The sequence below is a fragment of the Sinohyriopsis cumingii genome, chromosome 6 (assembly GCF_028554795.1).
Source record: "Sinohyriopsis cumingii isolate HCF-2022 chromosome 6, ASM2855479v2, whole genome shotgun sequence".
Lineage (NCBI taxonomy): Eukaryota > Metazoa > Mollusca > Bivalvia > Unionida > Unionidae > Sinohyriopsis > Sinohyriopsis cumingii.
The window spans coordinates 108,981,596-108,989,171 of record NC_142966.1 but is presented as its reverse complement, the minus strand read 5'-3'; positions in this window follow the sequence as shown (position 1 = coordinate 108,989,171).

Here is a 7,576-nt window from a genome sequence, read left to right as displayed (position 1 = left end):
GAGTCTCAAGTGAAGTTTACAGAAGGTGCAGCACAGTTATTTAAACGAATTAATGAACCAACAAAGAAAATTGTTACAGGAACTGAGGCAGCACAAAAAGCTCTTGAAACATTGTTGTTGATATTGCTGGTCGTCTTCAAGCAACTCGAACACCACCCGGGCAGCCTCCTCAACCACATCCAGAGGATGAGCCACAACGTCTGCCAAGAGTTAGAATTAACATTACATATAAATTCATGCCTGAATTTATTGCCACTATCAATGACAGATACCAAATAATTAATATTTCCGCGTTTCGATATTATGAAAAAGAGAAGTATGTAAAACCGAATATGTTAGAACGATGAGACCTGTCAGTTGGATTAGTGATGTATATCGCATCGCTACTAATACTCTGCAAACCAGATCTGCGGAAGATGTTAATAATTTTTGGCATCTTTAACCGGATAGTAGATGAGTATATTAGACAAGCAATGCAGGAAAGGAGACACAAAAAAGAAGAAATAAGGTAGAAAGTTGAAGAATCTAAACAAGCAAGGAAACGGAAGGGCAAAAAAAGAAAGAACTAAAGCCGCAACTTAAAGAGGGTGAACGAGCAAGGACACAAATGAAGACGATTTAGATTCAGACGAAATTAGACGAAGGAGTGAACTTCGTTCACCAAGTAAAAAGAAGCAAAATAAACAACTTGAAGTGGTCTGAGCGATTGGGTCACTCGAGGAAGTAGTCTTGATACTCCATGTCTCAATAACGGCCTCGCGGATGTTGAACGACTAGAAATTCTGATAGGTGGAAGACGATCCGGCAGTAATTCCTCATAAATCATCAACGAAGCAGCTGCTATTTGTCAAATATTATTTACAAGTGGTATCATGGATATTAATGTTAATCGGTCCCTTATTGATAAAACCACCGATCATTACTGCAGTGATTAAGAGTATACAATTAGATCAGTGACATGAAAAATAAGATGACCATAGATAATGCTCAGTGTGGACCAATCATCGTCAGGGTGATTACTTCGCGATTACCTACGTATAAAGTTACCTATGGAGATGGACTCGGTGATGTTGTTCAGAGTCTATTCAGAAGGATAGCCCCAAAGTAATACCGATTGAAAAGGAACTAGGAGTGAAAGCTTTGACATTATTCGTGACAAAGGTATTGTTGCTGTTGGTAATGTTGCTAGTAAAACATTCTTAGCAATCAAGATTAATATGACGAAAACCTCAGCCAGTAAAATTACCAAGCACAGAAGTTATGCCTGCAAATATTAGTAAAATAATAAATCAAGCTGAAAATAAAAAATTTAGAAGAATTGGCTGGTGTACCCTGTCAGAAAAAGGAAAAAAATATAACTGCTAGTATAATAGCAGGAAGTACTCTTCGTGTTAGACGACAGCAAGTATAATAAAGATTTGTAAACATGCACCAGATCCCGCATTTGACATGGACGCACCAGTTCTCAAGTATGAATCAATGCGTGATTATCAATATTATTATTATGACACACGTGTACCTAATGCACGAGGAAGAATCTGGTTGCAATTTCAGGATACAAGTAGATATTGTTTGCCTGCCGAAGAATTCATTGAAATTGAAGGTAGACTTTTGAAAGCAGATGCTACAGTGTTCGGAATTGGTAAGTGTCACGTTTGCTCATCCGCAGTTGGTAACTCTTGTATGAACTAAATATTATTACAAGTCATGGTTTCATGTCCAAACATTGCCGCACGTTAGAGTTAATCTCTTACGCAAGGTTACCGTGACCAGAGAGAAGATCAGGTGTCTTGAATCGGCACAGGTGTTAGATAGCGCGACTTCCCACCTATGTGTTACAGCTTTATCCTAAGATCAGAGGAACTGGGCGTGTTCTGAATCACTTTCCCACATGGACATACATCGACATGGACATTGTCCGCTAAGTTTGATTGGATCGAAACAAAGCGAAATCCAATCGGAATTGAGACAGAGGGTGTGATAACGATTTCGATCCGATTTATAACTTCTAAATAGCAAGCAAAAATTTAGTCTCGCCTCGAAAGATTGCTGAGCAATATAGGGGTACTTAAAGAGAGCCACTCATTATTTGGCGGTAAAACTTATAGAGCAGATTCTAAGGAAAGATAAAGCTTCGTAAAGCGAGGTTTTTTTTTTGGGACATAACATCCGGTTCAGATAAGTCCCGATTTTCTAAGAGGGGAAACAGAAGTGAGACTAGCAGAGAAGTCGGAGTCGACTAGTCTAGGTGGCGCTCTACAGTTTCGTATTTTGCATGGGTTAGAATTTTAAAGACAAAGAATTTCCCCGGCTTTCCACACTGGTTATACTGGCTATTTAAAAAGGACCTTGTATAGGTATAATTCAAAGAACCATTAATTCCCTTTATTTCGGTGTATGATTGATGGGTGTAATATGGGTTATAGAGTATACAGCTTGGCCTTATTCCAGATGTGCACCTTTCAAAAAAGTGCTAGCTTCACTTGGTCATATTCACTTCCTGAACTTCAGAGGTAAATTGTATAAAAAAAGCCTAAAACTTTTTTTTTTACATTTTTATATTTGGTAATTCATTCATTGCGCTTTCAAATGTTGGTATTGTCTATTCTGGCAAAATTCATTTTCCCTATTTTAATAGCTGCTATGGATAGTGTACTTCAGACTAATTCAGGCTGATTTTTTAGCACAAGGGAGCAGTTATTTTAGTTAGCAATGTGCTTAGATCATGTACAAGTTCCAAAAGTACAAGATCGAAAGAAATATCATACACATTACATTAATGTAGCATAGAGGTATGCAAACATTCTCTCCATTGTGCATGTTTAAAAAATGCAAACAACTTCACCTTATGTACGTCACTCTCTCAAAAGTACGTAATAACTGGTGAGCGCCCCCCCCCCAGTCGGAGAATGGAGGAGGAGGAGGAGGAAAACGTGTCGATAAAAGGAAGTGGAGGAGGAGGACTATAGAGAAGTCGATGAGGATTAAAAAGCTACAATCAGCATTAAAAGGGAATTTTGGAACAAAATAGCACTGAAATCAGAACAGAGCACAGGTGGTCCAAATAAAATATCATTAACTGAACGTCAATTCAAGCACTTCAATGACGCCAAACGATCAGTGACCCGCGTGCGCTTAATTTGTCTACTGGTGTCATCAGTGATTCAATCAAGGTGGGTGGTACATGTCCACTTTTAGCAGCTAAACCGATGAAGCCACAGCTGTTGCAAAAGCAGCTGCACTTGGTACTGTTGGAGCTGTCGTTGGGATGGTACTAAAGAAAACAACAGGTTACGGACTAAAAACTTCCAAAAAATGGAAAGGTCTAAGACTGACAGGAACCCCTAATTCATGGTACGGCCAATCCACGGGGAAAGGTCTAAGACTCATCGGGACACTTTGCTGATTCTTCCTATGTCCAATTTTAATGTAATTGATGCTGATAAAACATTAATATAAAAAACGTCTTTGGTGTTTTTTTTATGCGGGATCAATTACCAAAACAACCAAACCGTGTTGAAATCCCAATTTAACAACTTTTGGTAATTTATGGCATAATTTACATGATTGTATTCGCAATGGGACAATGTATTTAAAGTATTAGTTACTCTAACATAATGGACTGATGTTTGGTTACAATGAAGAAACTATTTACGAGAAAATGTAAAATGGTAAAACTTTATAAAAGGGCAATTTGCCCCTATGGTGGGGCAACATGTCCCACAATGCATTCGACATCTGTAAAAGTCTGTAAAACTACAGAGATACTATTGAGCTGTAAAATCAAGTATTATTCCTATATCGACATTTTATATATGGCAAATATGCTAAAACTACATAATGTTGCATCATTCAAATAAGCATAGCAATGTGGATAAACAAGGAGCTACAACAATGCTCAAGTCTAAATAGTCCCTAATTTCCACCGTTAATGAAGAAAAGACAAAGCCCAAAAGTCGTGAATGTTCCTCGTACATTCTTTATTACTCACACTTAAACCAGCAAAATTGCATATTGAGGATGGTGCCACGGGACTAATGGCACCACCTGAAGCATATTCAAATTAGCAGTTTCGACAAATATTGTCTTTATTATGTGTTGTGTCAGCTGACAAGGCAAGATCATGTTTAGCAACTGACTTTGGTGATTTTAAGTTCATGGCTGATTCTGCCTTTCGCTTTCTTGTGCGCTCACTGGATATTCTAGGCTTTGGCAAAGGTTTAAGCAATATGTTCATAAAAGCTGATTCGTCTGCATTTTTTGCATTCGTCAGGAGATATCCACAAGGTAGCACTTTCCATTCTTACAGCAAGAATAGTTTCGTCAAACATTTTCGGATTGCCTGTCTCCTCGACGGTGATGGCAGAGTGATGTGTGTTTGTTGATTATCAGGTGACTGAGCATAAATTGTTTTGTCTGTCTCTGGATTACCCGACCCATCCACAGTGGCTGTAGAACTACAAGTTAGCAGAAATTCAACCGTTTTGCCTGGTTCAGTCAATGTTTTTGCATTTTCAGAAGTGATTATAACGTTACCAAGCGATTGATCATCAACTGACCTATTTCCCTTATTCGATGTTTCTGTATCGCTTGCACGATATGCAATAACTATAGGAATACCAATTGATTGTCAGCTGTCTTGTCCCCTTGAACAGATGTTTCTGCATCACCCTACCCCTCGGACATGTCTATGCAGCCAGTAACCGACGTGTGATCAGCTGTCTTATTTGATTCAATCAGTTGTGATGACATAGGTATTGCTTGTTGACTCGCATTAGGCCTAACGTCTTTACCAACTGATCTAACACCTTTTGATGCAATGATGTTTACTGTCTTGTGGATAGTACCTATGCCTGTTTCAACCATGTTCCATATTCTGATACTATCAGCAAGTGTTCTATCAAGAGATTCCTTATATACTAAGTATAAGCTGACAACCTGTGGCCAGTTAAAGCCCACGGCTCTGCTACCACCGGCTGCTTCTGGAGCTGTAATGGCCAGATTGTAATGCCTTTCATAAAGCCTTTCAGCCAATCAATACCTGCTGAATTACCTTGAAATGGATGGTTTTTAATATTCAGATGAACTGCTAAGTCGTATGCCAAGCGCTGTACGTCAATAGTGGTAAGTCCGAATAATGCCTTTTCCATGAACTGATGTGCTCAACTAGAACTCATAATCAGGCTTGAAAACAGTAGACTTACTTCCCAGTTTTGACACTCCAGGTTGAGAAACTTTCAAATCTCTATGTCTGCGCAAAGTTTAAGCTGGAATTCCATAATTCCTGGCAGCAGCTTTCAGTGAAGTTTCAGAATGAATAGCATTAAGAGCCGAATTTAGAGTTGGTGTCCCATAATTTCCTCGATCAGTTTTCCTTCTGTATGTTCGCACCATCTGCAAAAATGTATAGAACAATTTTAGGCATATGAACGGTTAGTTAAAAAGTGTACAACATTTAAACAGTTATGGGGCAACACGACTCTTGTACTCACTGGGTTGCATACGCGATTGATCCATGTATGGTGATCTCAACATGAGCAGAAACACAATTACTGATGTGAGAAAGCCAAAAACAGACGATGATGTTGCAACAAAAAGATACGTATATAGTAACTGGTTTTCTCAATATGGCTAATAATACAATTACTGGTCTTTAAGAACCAGAAACAAACAACGACGCTGCAACAAAGAAATACATCAACAATAGCAACATCCCGATGACGACCTCGTTCACGACAACCAATGACGGACTAACCACGTTTAGATCTGAATATGCTAATCATGTAACACGTTTGTAAATTTTCGTAGAAAAACAAATATAAATATCAATGAATTTTTTAGAAGTCACGTAGTCATCGACATCAAACGTTCTGAAATGAAACGATTAGTGATAGTATAGTAGCGTCTGGATTAGCAGTATGGGAAACACTCAATACTAAATACAAACATTGCGCATAGGCTACCGGCATATACAGATTCTCAATTCTAGGTACTTCATCATTGACAGTATTAACCCATATTTAACGGAATTTTGCACCTGGTATATCTTCTGGATCTATGTTAGTGATATTGGATCAAAACGAAAAGGTAACGTTTTCGGTGACACCCGATAAACAAGATATCGGCTTGATTTACTAGTGGTGTCTTGAATTAGTCGCTAAACTACCACCTACTTAAATTATATAATGAGCCAATTGATTGACTTTGTTGCAGCGCAACATTACATATACGAGCAAGTGTGCTTGTTGCAGACGCTATTGCAAAATATCATTGATGAGTACACAGTAAAACTTTAATTTTTTTAACCGCAGACTATCGTTGTGACTGACATAATTGTATATTCTGCATCTGCCGCAGTCGATGGAATAGAAACTATAATCGGATCATTGTTAGCCCATACATAATAGCACCAGTAATATGAATTGGTGTAGTCGTTATAACCGGGGTTGCTGGTATTCTTAATATAATTGCAAAAATGATATGCACGTGTGCGGTTGATAGATTACACGAATATCAAATGTTAGTATCAGCGACAACACACGCGCATGCCAAATTATCATCGCTGATACCATCAGGGCTCGATGATGGAATAATATCAGATCAGGAATACGCAGAATTGATTAAGATTTACCATGCATCAATTGGAAACCAAACCCCCTTGTCGGAAACATGGACAGAGTCAACGAACAATGATCCCTAATTTAAATCAGGAAATAAATAAAATAATGTCACTAATGACTACGTCACAATAATTGCTAGAACAAATCGTCGCAAATACAACACCACCAACAACCACAATGATATCAGCGAGCTCAACCAATGCTGAATTCGACGTTAGGTTTCCAATGGTAAACCCAGCCAAGGAAATAGCATAAGCACAATTGCGAGTATATTACGGCTGGTCAAATATTAGATCAAAGTCGTTTGGTAGGTTGCCCGAAAACAACTCATTTGTGTTTTCTTATTATAATAAAGCTGATGAAACTCCCGATTGGCAAGTTGTTGGAATTCCTACGGATATGTATAAAATAGAACAGATTAAGTCCGAATTCCAACGCAGGATTAATTCTGTCACAGAAAAAAGAAACCAAAATTGCTATTACGGTTCATGAGCCAACATCATCAGCCGCGATAGGAATATCGACACCTGACTACGCCGTAGATATATATCAATCATCGATCAGAACCGTATTTGGATTGCCTTAGATACCACCTGTTCATCTGAGACCGCCAGAACCCATACGTCGTGATTATGTTTCAAATATGTATTGTTGTCGCTTCCCAAATATCGAAATACAGCGCCGTCGAGCGAGATAGAGTGGTTGACCGCAAAAGGATTTAAAGAAATTATTTATGTTGATCTTGGTGGTAAAAACATTCATAGACTAAGAAGAATGTTATTTGATACTGATCACGAAGCCCGTTATGCATTTATCGAAGATCGGTTTATTAATTCATTCGAGAATGTGATTCAAAGTGACCATCAATCTGAGTGAATGACACTACGACGGTTATTTAAAAAATAAGTACAAGAGTATCGTAACGATAATCTAAATCTGGTCGCATCAGACCTCGA